The 15,075-nt window shown below is 35.3% G+C and overlaps 1 protein-coding gene and 1 pseudogene across 2 annotated transcripts in view; both read left to right on the top strand.

Annotated features, from left to right (window-relative positions):
* The window catches only part of LOC141813386 (uncharacterized), a 53,537-nt gene extending 39,096 nt beyond the window's left edge, over positions 1-14,441 (top strand). The window contains exon 7 of one of the 2 annotated variants that reach the window (XM_074701346.1): positions 13,909-14,441. The gene's annotated coding sequence lies outside the window, so the exon portion shown is untranslated. Of the gene's footprint in view, positions 1-721; positions 801-13,908 lie in introns of those variants that run through there. The other variant, XM_074701347.1, reaches the window with a different exon arrangement.
* LOC141813037 (uncharacterized) lies at positions 4,212-5,101 on the top strand (annotated as a pseudogene).
* Positions 14,442-15,075: the final 634 nt, after the last annotated feature.

Genomic DNA, 15,075 nt, shown 5'->3' with positions numbered 1-15,075 from the left:
TTTAAAGTGCCAACAGTAGCAGTCAGCACAACTGAGATTAAATATTGTGTTTGTTGTTAACCCCTTAAATAATATGTCGACACAAGTATATGTTAATGTACTACCTCTACTAATTTTCTTTTTTCAACCTAAAACCCAATCAAACTCAACTAGCTAAGCCAATCCCCCTACATGTTGCCCTTCTGCTCTAATGCAGTCCCTACCATGCGAATTGTGAATGCGACAGGTTATTCTTCTCCACTTCTGTGAATCTATTTCGTTTGAATCTAGTTGCTGCCCTCCTCATGCCATCTTTCTGCTTGCTCTCAAGATTTAAACAATGTGAAAACTTCCTCCTCCTGGTTCAGTGAGTAGCTTGCCGTGCAAGCAATGGGCAAAAAAATCACGTGTCGAAACCGGAGCATGAGGTTGGCACAAGATGCGGGAGGTATGCCGAGACCGGAACATGAGGTTGGCACGAGATGTGAGAGGCATACCGAGATCAAAGCATGAGGTTGAACTCGAATCCGAGAAAAAGTCAGGAACTTAATCTGTAATCAAACATACAATAATTATACCTACCCTATTTTTCTATCTTTCTCTAAACCTCCCCTTATTTTAAAGACACAGAGCCATCCTGGGTTATCACGTGATGAGCACGTGATCACTTAAAGACTCCACCGGATCAAATAAGTTTTATGGGTTTTTCCTATGTAATTTGACACTTTTTTTGTTAATCCAGGTATTTAGGTCTTGGGCCTAACTAGTCCCAGAGGCAAGTGACCCTCTCTCCCAGTTCGCCCATCGAGTAAATCCTAAAGCACTTGTGGCAATTTGTCCAGCAGTTGACCTCTACAATCGAAAATCCGCGTAAAGCCTGCCTTTGTCCCAATTGGGTTTCAAACTGTGGTACTCTTATATTCCACTGAAATGCATTACTGTTGCATCGTGCTTGCGGGGGTAGTAATTTGGCACTTTAAGTTTATGCTTAAGTGTTCATAATTGAACCAAACATCAAATCTCATTTCCGTTCTTTTGTGATCAATGTGTATGTATTGCCTATTTGATGCTATGGTTGATATGCTTACAGGATTAGAGTAGTTGAGATGTAATTTTACTATATTGAAAAATAAGCTATACAAGAATTGGAGAATTAGGAAATTATTTTATAAGTATGTTAAGAAAGTAGAAAGTACATTATGATCTTTATTTATTTATGATATGATTTTGTTTTTTGAATATTTTGATTATCTCCATTCTTTTCAAATTCGGAAAATCTTTGGTTTTACATGCATGAGTTCTGAATTGATTTCAATCCCACACCCTCAGCAGCTCTGATAAATCTTTAGTTTTAGATACTGAATTCTAAACCCCAAGTTAATGTGGCTTAGCATTCTGTCAATTTGTTTGATGTACTAAAATATTTTTTAACTGATAAGTTTTGTTTATGTGAAATTTATTGTCTTAAAAATCAAGGATTCATTATCCTTCTAAAACTCTTTTGTTTTGACCAAGGTTTTAGCCAGGATTTTAAGAATGGTTTAAATTTTGGGTTGTGTCAGAGTTGTGATTTCTGACTAACATACTATGATTTCGATATCATATGTACCATGTCAATACGGTTTCGATACTTTTTAAATGTAAAATATATTAATTAAAAATATTTTTATCAATATTTGATTGTTATAGATGTTTATTATTAAATTATATTTAAGATGTTAAATATTGAGTTTAAATTTTCATATTATCTTATGAAATGTTTGATACTTATGAGTAAAAGTCGATGTAGGATTAATTAAAAGACCACCAAGTTTAAATTAGATTTATTTGGATTTATTTTGATAAGTTTAAATTAAACAAAATTTATATATAGAATAATTTAGTTCATTAGTAGTAGCAGGATTAAAATTTTGTGCCGAGTCGGTCGAAATGGGAGAAACATTTCGTTCCGCCTGCCGATCGGCACGGCATCAGCACGACCTGATACCAGGCCCAGTCATAAGAGGTATCACGTGGAAGGGTCGCACGATCCCGGCTACTACGCCGGAGTGGTCGTGCTACCCCAGCGACGGTGCCGAAGGGGTCGCGAGACCCCACGGCCGCGCCCATAGGGATCGCGCGGCCCTGCTGCTATGTCGGAGGGGTCGCATGACCTCGATGACCACGCCGGAGGGGTCGCATGACCCCGGCGACCCCGCTGGAAGAGTCACACGACCCTAGCGGCCTCGCCGGAGGGGTGTGTCACCCCTTCGGCGCGGTCGCGGGGTTGCGAGATCGCGTGACCTTTCGTCGATGCATGCCGAGGTTGCGCGTATGTCGGAAAAAATTAAATTTTTTTAATTAAAATGGAACTTTGATTAACTAAATTAAAGGTTTAATTAAACCTAATAAAATTATCTAATTAATTATATATTTTATTTAAACCCTAATAAATTTTTATTTATTTATTATTATTTTTTAATGAATCGAATCAACCCTTAATCTAAATAAATAATCAAATATATTTCCTAAAATTCTAATCAAATTATCCCATTAAAATATATAAAAATTTATTTAAAATTCTAATAAAATTTTATATATTCATAAACCCTCCACTAGGGTTGCGGCGCCAAGACAACCTCCACGAGCTATTATAATCGCGATTTTTTTGTTTAGTTATTTTTTTATTTTTTAAATAAAACTATTGATAATAGTTATAAAATATTAAAAATTATTTGAAAATTTTTAAATAATTTTAAAAATAATAAATATTTTATACAATAATTTAATTTTTAAAATAATTTTAAAAATAAATATAAATTTAAAATAATCTAAAAATTTAAAGAAAATTCTTAAACATTTCAAATAAATTTTTTAAAATTAAAAATTTACAAATACATTCAAAACATAATTTAAGATTTATTATTTTTAACCTTTCAAATGATTTTACAATTTTATATTGAATATTGAATTTTAAAAATTACTCTTTTTAAAATAAATTTTATTGTGAGAAGCAGGGGTATATAGGTCTTTTCCTCTTGTGTTCTTAAGGTTATGTTGGTTATATAAGCCTTGTACATGTTTTCTTTGAGTAATACAAATACATAGTTTCAACATGGTATCAGAGCCAGGTTTTCCAAAACCCTAATTTTTCCTCTCCTTTGCCAAGCGCCTACAACCACCCTCTTCTTTTGATCCGAAGCCGACTTCCCTTCTTTTCTCCCTTTCTTTCCCGATATCCTCTTTTCCTTCTCATCGCCGCGACACCTCCTGCCCGATCGCAAGAAATCCTCTCGCGATCTCGTGTTTTCCGGCACTAAGATCTCAGAGAAGCTGATATAAGAGGAGCGAAACCCTAGCTTGGTGTGGCTGGCGATCTTTCTCTAACACCCCTGTTCTGCTTCGGCCGAGAGAAGAAGAAAACCCAACGTCACCCTTTGTCTTCTTCGTCAGCAAGAACAGTCGGAAACGTACCACATCCCTTGCGCCGTCGCGTGGGAGAGAAGCGATCGCCGTCAGCTGCATGGGAGAAAAGCGAGCATCGCCGGAGCCTTCATCCCAAAGCACCTTTTGTTTTTTCGGTGAGCGTCTCCTGTTGCTGTTCGTGAGAAGAAGGCAAACTCCAGCCGCAGTCGTCCTTCGCCGCTGATCCTTAACGTCGCCGGCCAAGGTCTCCTGAATAAAGTCATCTCGGGCGCTTCCAGCGCACGAGAGGCCACACGAGCCTTCTTCCTCTATTTTCTTTGATCGCTATGCATCTTCCTAGTGCCGCCTCCTCTACTTGCAACTTTGTAGCCACAACCTTGTTTTATGGCGGACACCTTTGGAGAAACTTATGGTATTTCTGCAGATCCTATGACTTCTTCTAGATAGGTACAACCATTTTTCACAATGTCAGGAACTGGAGGATCGGTCTTCAGATAACCTCGGAGAAATTGACAGATACAAATTATGCATCTTGGGCAGTTGCTGTTGAACTTTATGCTGAAGGTCATGATTAACTTGATGTCCTTCATGGTACTAAAGTGAAACTAGATGAAAAGGACCTAAACTTTCGAATTTGGAGGCATGACAATATTCAGTTGATGACTTGGATATTCAATTCCGTCAGTTCTGGCATCAAATACGTCATTCTTCAAAACAAAATAATTTTTGACATGTGGAAGACACTGGAGGAAATGTACGGACGCAAGCATGACATACTGTGTACTTATCAGCTAAGTAGTCAAATCTTTAAACTTGACCAAGGATCTATGTCTGTCACCAATTATTTTGCTGCTCTGATGGGGCTGTGGGATGAGTTTGATTATTACAGGATGGAGAATTAGATTTCCACGGATGATCACCAGAGATATCTAAAGCTTCTAGAGAAGGATAGAATTATTATGTTTCTAGATGGGCTTAATGCAGAGTTTGAGTGTTTAAAAGTACAAATTCTTAGTCTTGATCCTACTCCCTCTCTAGAACAAGTTTGCTACAAAGTTCTCGGTGAGGAGGGCAGGAAAAGGACCATGAGCAACAAAGGTATTTCTGCTACCAACACTCCAATTAGGGAGACTTCTGCTTTTGTTAGTTTTGCAAATAAGTCCAAGCCTGGGGGAACTAAAGGAAGAGGTGATAAATTTTGTCGGCACTGCAAGAGGATTAATCATGATTCAGATTTTTGTTGGGAGAAATATCCGAAGAAGAAACTTGACAAATTTAAACATGGTGACAAGCAGGCCCTTAGTCGTGGGAATGTTGCTGTCAAGAAATTAGTGGAGGAGGAGACTGTTGGTTCCTCTGTGTCTTCTCCTATTGGGTTGTCCTCTATTGACATTGCCAACCTTCAGCACCTTCTCTCGCGGCTTCAGGCTTTATCTTCTGCCTCTACCACTCTATCTCAAGCACACATAGGTATCCGTGGCTTGGGATTGAGTGTTGCTGATTCAAGCTCTTATAGCCCCTGGATCATTGACTCAGGAGCTACCGATCATATGACAAACGTTGCTAATTCCTTCATTTCCTACTCTTTGTCCTCTGAGCAAGATAAAGTGACCATTGCAAATGGAACTAAAGCCACTGTTACTGACAAAGGTTCCATACAACTGGTAGATCATTTTATCCTATCCTCTGCCCTTCATGTCCCTTCTATTTCTCTTAATTTACTTTCTGTTAGCAACATTACAAAGCAACTTCACTGCTCAGTAACCTTTTTTCCCGATCATTGTGTCTTCTAGGATCTCGAGACCAAGCAAACGATTGGGACTGACCGTGAAGTAGGAGGTTTTTATTACTATCAGCTTGGAACAACATCTGCTCTGAAGTCTATAACACAGTGTTTGGAGAATAAACATCAAGAAATCCTCTTATGAAATTCCCGATTGGGACATTTATTCTTTAGGTCTTTGAAAGTCTTATTTCCTAATCTTTTCTCTTCAGTTTCTTTTGAATCACTTCCGTGTGAAGTCTGTCAGTTATCAAAACATTATAGAACTTAATTTTCTGAGTCCATAAAGAAAAGTTCTTCTCCATTTGATCTTGTTCATTCTGATGTGTGGGGGTCCTCTCCTGTGACTTCTTTGGATGACTATCGATACTTCCTCTCTTTTATTGATGATTACATCCATTGTACATGACTTTATTTGATGAAAACCAGGGAAGAAGTTCCTTAACTCATTCAAACTTATTGTCGAATGGTAGAAACTCAATGTCATACAAAAGTAAAGACTTTACGTTCTGATAATGCCTGTGAGTATTTTGCTCAGTCTCTAAATACTTTCCTTGAGGATTTAAGAATTCTTCATGAGTCATCCTGTCCCTGCACACCCCAACAAAATGGAGTGGCTGAAAGAAAGAATCATCATATCCTTGAAATAGTCCGTGCACTATTATTTCAACGTCACTTACCCAAATATTTCTGGGCTGATGCTGTCCTTGCCGCTGCTTATATCATCAATAGATTGTCATCCAAATGTCTCGGGTACCGATGTCCTCTCACTATTCTTCGTCCTGGCACCACGTTGTTCTCCCTTACACCTCGAGTTTTTGGCTCTCTATGTTTTATTCATGTTCTTGGTCCCAAGTCCTCCAAACTTGATTCTCATTCTATTCGGGGAGTTTTCCTAGGATATTCCACTTGCCAGAAAGGTTACAAGTGCTTTGATCCTATTACTAAGACAAGATATGTCTTGAAGGATGTTACCTTTTTTGAGTCTGAGTCCTATTATTCTCTTCAACCTCATTCTCAGGGGGAGAATATTACCTCTTCTGTGTCTCCTTATGTGCCTCAAGTGGTCTCATCTTCTATTCCACTGGATGCCATGGAAAATAGAAAAGATGCTCCATCACTGAGCTCGCAGTCTTCGCAAGAAATTATCATTTACAAGCGACGAAGACATAAGCAAGGACTTACTACTGATTGACTAGCTGAATTAGATGCTCTGGCTCCTGATTCCTTGGAGCAGTCATTAACTATGAATGATCTAAAACTTTCGGTTGCTGTTAGGAAGGGGGGCAGATCATGTACTCAACATCCTATCTCCAATCACGTTTCTTACTCTCGTTTGTCTTCTTCATATCATGTCTTTGTTTCACAGTTATCAAATCATGCTATACCTTCTTCTTATTATGAAGCTGTAAGGGATTCTAGGTGGCTGGAAGCAATGAATGAAAAGATAGAGGCTCTTAACAGGAATAATACTTGAGAATTCATTGATCCTTCAAAGGGGAAGGAACTTGGTTGGTTCTAAATGGGTCTATGCTATAAGTATAATTCTGAGGGTGAAGTGGTCAGATATAAAGCCAGACTTGTTGCCAAGTGATTCACTTAAACATATGGGGTGGATTACTTGGAGACTTTCGCTCCTGTTGCAAAGTTGAATTCGGTCAGAGTAATTCTTTCTCTTGCTGCTCAATATGATTGGTCTCTATTTCAGCTAGATGCTAAAAATGTCTTTTTGAATGGTAACCTTCATGAAGAAGTCTACATGTTGCCGCCACCTAGAATTGAAACAAAAGGAAAAGTTTGCAGGCTAAGAAAAGCTTTGTATGAGCTTAAACAATCTTCCAGAGCATGGTTTGGTAGGTTTTGCAAAGTCATGATATTGTTTGGCTTTAAACAAGGAAATGTTGATCATACACTTTTTGTTAAAAAGAAAGAGGGCAGAACTACCATTCTCTTGGTTTATGTTAATGATATAATAGTTACAGGTGATGACGAAGCTGAAATTCAGGCTCTTAAGTCCAAGTTAACATCAGAATTTGAAATTAAAGATCTTGGACTATTGAGGTACTTCCTTGGTATTGAAGTTGCTCGGTCTCAAGAAGGAATTTATATATATCAGAGAAAGTATGTGTTGGATTTACTCAAGGAGACGGGGAAGTTGGGTTGTCGACCAGTATCTACTCCTATAGAAGTAAATCATGATCTTACTAGTTCTAATGGGGAAGATCTTGCAAGTCTAGAAAAGAGAACGTATCAAAGGTTGGTTGAAAAATTACTATATTTGTCTATGATTACCTGACATCACCTATGCTGTTAGTGTGGTGAGCCAATACATGCATGCTCCTAAAACTGTCCATATGAAGGTCGTTGACAGAATTTTAAGGTACTTGAAGTCATGTCCCGGAAAAGGCTTGCTGTTTAAAGGTGGTAATCTGAAAGTGGAATGTTATTTTGATGCAGATTAGGTTGGTTCTCGAGATGATAAAAGGTCCACTTCTGGCTATTGCACTTTGTTGGGTGGAAACCTGGTAACTTGGAGAAGTAAGAAACAAAATATTTGTGCACGGTCCAGTCCTGAAGCAGAATATCGAGCCATGGCATATGGTCTTGTAGAAATGTTATGGTTGTGTTTTTTGCTGGAAGACATGAGATTAAATGCAGAATTACCCCTCAGGCTATATTGTGACAACAAGTCTGCAATCAATATTGTAAATAATCTAGTACAACATGACCGGACTAAACACATCAAGATTGATCGCCACTTTATTCGGGACAGACTTGATTCCGGAGAGCTATGTTTGTCTTATGTCAAATCTGAGGACCAATTTGTTGATATGTTTACGAAGGCTATACCCCAAGCTATGTTTAATTCTGTTCTTAGCAAGTTGAACATGTTTGATATATATGTTCAACTTGACGGGGAGTGTTGTGAGAAGCAGGGGTAGATAGGTCTTTTCCTCTTGTGTTCTTAGGGTTATGTTAGTTATATAAGCCTTGTACATGTTTTCTTTGAGTAATACATAGTTTCAACAATTTTTATAACAATTTAATAAGCATTATCTTATGAGAAAATATTAAAATATAAATTCAACATTTCAACATATAAAACATATTTAATAATCAAATATTAATAAAATTAATATATATTTATATTTAAAATTTAAAAAATACCGAAACTATATCGGCATGGCACGATATGATACCAAAACCATATTAGTCCGGTCCGGGACTGAAACCTTGGCACGGGTCAAAATTTTAAATCTTGAGTAGTAGTATATTTTATAAAAGTTAGAAGTTATATTATATTAATTTTTTTATCTTTCTTATTAATTTGTCTCCTATAAGGTGTTTTAAACTTTATAAAATATAATTTATGAAAGGTTTTTTCTTAATATAGTTTCTAACTTTATAAAATATACCACCACTAATGAACTAATTTATTATATATATAAATTTTCTTTAATTTTAAAATGATCAAAATAAATCCAAAACAAATCTAGTGGACTTTAGTTAATTCCAAATCCACTTTTACTCAATATGCATTAAATATTTCACGAGATAATATCAAAACTTGAATTAAGCATTCAACATCTCAAATATAACTTAATAGTATACATATATAGCAATCAAATATTAATAAAAATATTTTTTTAATTAATATATTTTATATTTAAAAAAGTATGGAAACCATATCGGCATGGTACGATATGATACCAAATAATATCGTTCAGGTCGTAAATCGAAACTCCAGCATAGTTCAAAATTTTAAACCATGCTTCATGTGTCAACAAAGTATGGACTTTAGTTGATGTGGTTGAAGGTGTCAAACGCATCAAATGTCAATGGGCCTTTAAGAAGAAGATCGGCATGGGTGATAGGGTAGCATGCAAGGATAGACTTATGCCGAAAGGGTATCATCAGAAAGGGTATCATCAAATAAGGAGTTGAGTATTACGGGACTTTTTCACTGATAGTGATGATTAAGTAAATTTAGGTCATTCCAACAATTGTTGTATATTACAATTACAAGGTAGGATAGATGGACGTCAAGACCAATTTCGTTGATGAAAACTTAGTAAAGGATGTGTACGTGATAAGATTCACAAGCTGCAACACTACTTGTGTGTACAAGGTTAGTGGGAGGGCCATAGATTCTAGATCCACAACATTATCGGAGCTAGAATCTTCACTTTAATAAGGCAGCCAAAAATAGTTTAATTTTGCTAAAATTAAGTTGGACTTTGTGTCGTATGTGAAAGTTAATGGGAGCATGGTCATTTTCCTACTCTATATTAATGACATTCTGCATATTGGGAATGATGTCCCAAAATTGTTATCTGTCTAAATTTGACTCTTGATTAAGTTCTTCATGCAAGCTCTAGGAGAGACAACATACTTGGTAAAGGAACGTTAGAAGCAGATTGAAGTGGGTGTTGGGACTCTCTAAGAGCTTGTAGATTAATAGTGCTGAAGCTATTCAGCATAAAAGAATCCGTAAGAGAATTGCTTCCAATATCACATGACATTGCTTTTTCTGAAAACATGTAACTAAAGACAATGAAACAGAAAGGATAAGTTAGATCTCATATGCTTTGTCAATTAGGACTAAAATTATGTTCTTGGCATATAGAGGACAGAGAACTCGCTCTGAAAGCGTTTATAGGTGTGAGTTTTCAAACTGGTTATGAAGTCTTACAGTTGTAGTCCTAGTCGGTTATGTTATCTATCTGAATAGAGGTATAGTGATCTGGAAGAGTTTAAAGCAAGATATTATAACAAGGATTGTCGTTTGTATTCTAAGGAATTACAGTCTGATCAACGATCTAAACTACTGCAACATTTCCACTTGGTTAGAGAGGTTTTCAAGAAAGAGTTGCTACCAACGACATTTTTGATCCATCACCTAGGCTTTGTCTTGCACAAACATGAGACACATGTGTAGCCATTCAATATGAGATACATGGACAATTGACTTTAGTGTAAGAAATTGTCAGTGATAGTGTCATAGAGATAAAGATATTGTAACTAAGTCATTGTACAATGTAATTGAATTATTGATTTTAATGAATGAAATTACTTTTTATTTTTATGATCTCATTAAGTTTGTGCAAATAGCGACTATAATTAAAGATCATTGCCACTTTATTGATGAATCAAGTATAATGTTAGACAATCATAAAGTGATGTTGCAAAGTGTTCCTAGTCTAATTGTTTTTTATATGAGAATATCGACTTCATTCCATGGCTATTGTAAGACGATCTTCGATCTTATACATGTAATATAAAAATATTTAGACAATTATATAGGTGGGAGTTAGAACTAACACTGTATGTGGCTCTGTGTCTAAGATTTCATGCAAGTGTGTGCAAGGTAACAAGAGTATTAACATAATTTCATACTTGTGGTTTAGTCTCTTAAAAGAATTATGCTAGGCTTATAAAGGGAATAATCAACAAACAATTTTGGGACCAGCTCTTATTCACTTATCGTTGGGTATGATGCTAGGCTTATAAAGCTTGTTGAATAGCATTTGACTCTTGATTTAGTCTCTAAGAGCTTGTTGATTATTCACTTATCATTTGACTCTTGATTTAGTCTCTAAGAGCTTGTTGATTATTCACGTATCATTGGGTATGATGCTAGGCTTATAAAGGGAATAATCAACAAACAATTTATCACTGCACTCTTGATAAGTGAGTCACATGCTTCGTTTAACCAGTCACCTTGAGATTAAATCTATACTTAGTGGAAACCCTTCTTGTAAAGAGTTCAAGTTGGATCCCTTTTAATTGTGTACGATTGCTTCAAGTCCTAGGGATACGTCATGATATACAATGAAAGAGAGGGGGGGGGGGGGGGGGGGGGGGGGGTGTATTGTATGACAACTGCAATATCGAAAAGCTCTGTGGAACTACCACATTTAAAATGATGAGTAGGCTTAATGTCTTACTAGAGGTCTATTATACCTAAATCAGTGAACTTTATGTGGGGGAGCCTACTAGGTGACATGCTTAAAATGTGGTCTTTTGATACTGTAGCCAAAGGAAGGAATAATAGATAACTAGGTGTTAATTATTCAAGTTGATTAACCAGATAATTAATGTTAATTATGATAATTCAAATAAATTAATTGTTAATTTAGTCAATTAAATTGAAGATTGTAATTGTTAAATTAATAGTTCATTTGTGAAATATAAATTTGAGGTCTTAAATTTAAAATGAAGACAAATAATTTTAATTTGAATTCAAGCTCATTAGTTTTACAAGAGTTGTAAATTAATCTGGAGAAGAAATAATTTTATAGGAGTTGTGAAATTATTAAAAGATTTAGATCTATTAACTTTTAATAAATTAAATAATTAGTTAATACTAATCAATATTAGATTCTAATTAACCTCTTAGTTAAATCTAACAACGAGATTACATCTCTATTTATAAATAAGACAATCTAGGTTGAGATATGAAGAGAATGCCTTATTAAAAATCAAAATTAATTTAGAAGTAACCTAGCACCATCGTTCTCTTTTCCCCATCACGTGGTGTCATCGTTGTCACCCTATTGAATTTGCTGACAAAGCCTCTTCATAATGACGCTAGCACGTACATATACATCACTTCATGAACAAAGTAAAGTGTGTTCCTTAAATACATCTCCATAAGATATAATAATTATAAATAGTTTTTTTTGTTTTATCCATTTTAGTTTGATGGAATATATTGCATGGAAAATGAGTACAAGAAAATATAAATTGGCAATCCTGCTGAATCAATGTGCTCCTTTCCATTGTGATGATTCTAACAACTACTAGGTGTGACTTTTAGACGTGGTTAGAAGGTGGGAGTTTGTGTAGGAATTAAGACTGTCCAGATTATATCCTGAATTAACTGCTTGCTTAGCATTGATACTGTTACAACCGATGGAATCAAAATGTTTCCACAATGGTATAATATTGTCCACTTTGGACCTAAACCCTCATGACTTTGTTCTTGGGCTCTTCCCAAAAGGCCTCATACCAATGGAGATACTTTTCATCCTTTTAACCCCATGATCTTTTCCATGTACTTTAGATGTGGGACTATGTTTGCACCCTTGCAACCCAACAATCTCCCCCTCAAACAAAGGACCACAGACCCCCCTTAACGTCGTTTTTGATGTCTGAATCCTCGACCCACCAGGACTTTTTGCCCCTCGGTCCACTCGACCTACTAGGACTTCCCACCTAGTCGCAGCTAGGACTTTTTGCCTCTCGGTCCATCCGACCTACTAGGACTTCCCACCTAGTCGCAATTAGGACTTTTTGCCCCTCGGTCCACCCGACCTACTAGGACTTCTCACCTAGTGTCTGGTCCTCTTGATTCAGATACGGGAGCACTCACTTCCTTTGTTTAAGGTTCAAACCACATGGTTAGATCTGGATCATGGCTCATCCGGCGGTTAGTCCGGTGAAGAGTGATCTCGCTCTGATATCACTTGTTAGAACCGATGGAATTAAAATATCTCCACAATGGTATGATATTGTCCACTTTGGGCCTAAACCCTCATGGCTTTGTTCTTGGGCTCTCCCCAAAAGGGCTCATACCAATGGAGATACTTTCCATCTTTTTAACCTCATGATCTTTTTCATGTACTTTAGATGTGGAACTATGTTTGCACCCTTGCAACCCAACAGATACAAGTGATGTTGAGTTGTTTTCTTTACATTAAACCGTTGATACAGTTGCATCTTGATTACTTATGATTGTTTTATTAATTTCATTGTTTGTTATTAGTTGATAAATTTATGGCTATTGAATTTTTATGTCTCATATACAGGAATCCATACTCGTTTTACTCCTATACACTATATTTGTTTATTAGCTCCCATATTGCTAGTTAGGTTTGGTGGACCCTCAAAGACAGTTTTTTCAAAGTTCTATTCAATCCTTTTTGTAGGGATTATTGCATTTGTAGTTTCTTTAATTTCAATTGTTAAATATTGGGTTATCCAAGCTCCCAGTTTGCAGCTTCATTGAAGTATGCGGTGTTGGTGATTTGTTTAGAAATGTAATATTGGTATTATTTGTATAGAAACATTGATTTTCTATTAGATTTTAATAGTTTATACTTTTGTTTTAGAGTAAACGTGTTTTCTATTGATTATCTATTGCATTTATACAGTGTTTTTGTTAGGAGCCTAAAGAGTGGATTTGTTGGCCCTTATGAAAGTTTTAGAATATTTACTAATAAAAACTGTTATGCAGTTGAGGGGGACATTTCTTTTGATGAATAGAAGTTCCCTCTGGTGGACAAAAATGGCTGGGAGAGTAGAGGTGGATTTTCTACAGAAATTTTCAGGACAAAAGGGTCTGTTTTGCCCAAAACTGCATGGAAAACAAGGCCCTGTAGGGCCTAGTATCAACTATATACCTTGTGTGAGTTTCTGTTAATATGTTATTGGCATGCTAGATGTGAGATAACCCTACTGGTACAACTTGGTCCTAGGTCATAAAAAGTTGCAGTGGCTTCCTTGATAATCCATAACCAAATATTTTTATCATCTAGATGTATAATCAGATATTGTATTAAGCAATAGGCTTTCAAGCAAATTTAGTAAAGTTCTGTTGCCTATTGAATTCTGGTTTTTTGTATTTACTAAGAAACACCTGATTTTTCTGCATACTTTATTGACCACATTTTTATCAATTGCTTATTCATATTTAATAAATATGATATGCAACTTCTAAATTAACATTTGTTTTGCAGATTTTCAAAACATATTAAATATATGCGAGTGTGAACATGGTCTTCATTCACAGCTGAACCCAATGTTTAAGAACGGATTTGCCTTACAAAACTCCTCATGCAATTTGATTGCAAATGACCTACTAATCTTTGGTTGTGCTGCATTGTTGGAGATACTTATTTGGAAAATTGAAATGCTGTGTAGCATGTTTCATGACTGGGAGACGCTTGATCTTGTATAATTTCATCAGTATGGTCAATGATCTGTGATTATTAGTAGTAGTATCGCAATGTTGTTTATTAGATAATGCTCTTTCATTGGACCAAATGTGGGCAGCCAGAAGTTGCTATTGGTGCTGGTATCACCTGTTTGTAGCAGAGCATAAGAGACAAGTTAGAGATGCGATGGGCTTGTATTATTCAATTGATTCGTTTTTTATGTAATATAATGCTATAATACTGATTACTCCTGCATGAGAACTAATAATGTTCAGTTCAAAATAGCTCCTATTATGCTTTCTCGGATGTGATGTGATGCAGTAGTAAAGTATTCAGAAAAGATCCTCCAAGTGATGCTGAAAATTAAAAAATAATAAAAAACTTACAATTAAATTTTTTTTACATATACAAAATATCATTTTCTATTTAATATTTGAGTATTTTAATAATAAATAAAAACATTAAAAGACATTTGATTAATAATAAAATAAAATAAAAACATGTTCAGTGTTTATTTAAAAAAATACTTATTATACACAACCTTCTTGTTTGATGATTAATTTACACTTAATTATATTAAGAAATTATTTTATTCCCTAAATTTAAATCGAACTTAAACTTTTTCCACAGAAAATGTTGAAATTAATTTTTGAAAAAAAAACATCAAACAAAAATAATCATTAATTTTTGCGATTAAAAATTTAAAACATTGAAAAAAGTTAGATCTATCAGACATTCTCAAGACCACCACACCAAATATAGGATCTACCGAGTAAGGGTAAAAATTTGATTAAATCGAATAAACCAATCAAATTTTAAAATTTGATTCGATTATTTCAAAATTTTGAGTTATTTATTCTTAGAAAATCATTTAATTCGGTTTGATTTTGATTTTAAAATTTCATATTCAGTTAAACAGAATTCATCAAAATATAAAAAATAATTTATAAATTCATATATAAGTAAACT

This window comes from Curcuma longa, chromosome 20, assembly GCF_044706935.1.
Source record: "Curcuma longa cultivar G26 ecotype Majalengka, Jawa Barat chromosome 20, ITB_CL_G26_1.1, whole genome shotgun sequence".
NCBI lineage: Eukaryota > Viridiplantae > Streptophyta > Magnoliopsida > Zingiberales > Zingiberaceae > Curcuma > Curcuma longa.
The sequence above is the reverse complement of the archived record's forward strand: the minus strand, read 5'-3'. Positions and strand labels throughout refer to the sequence as shown.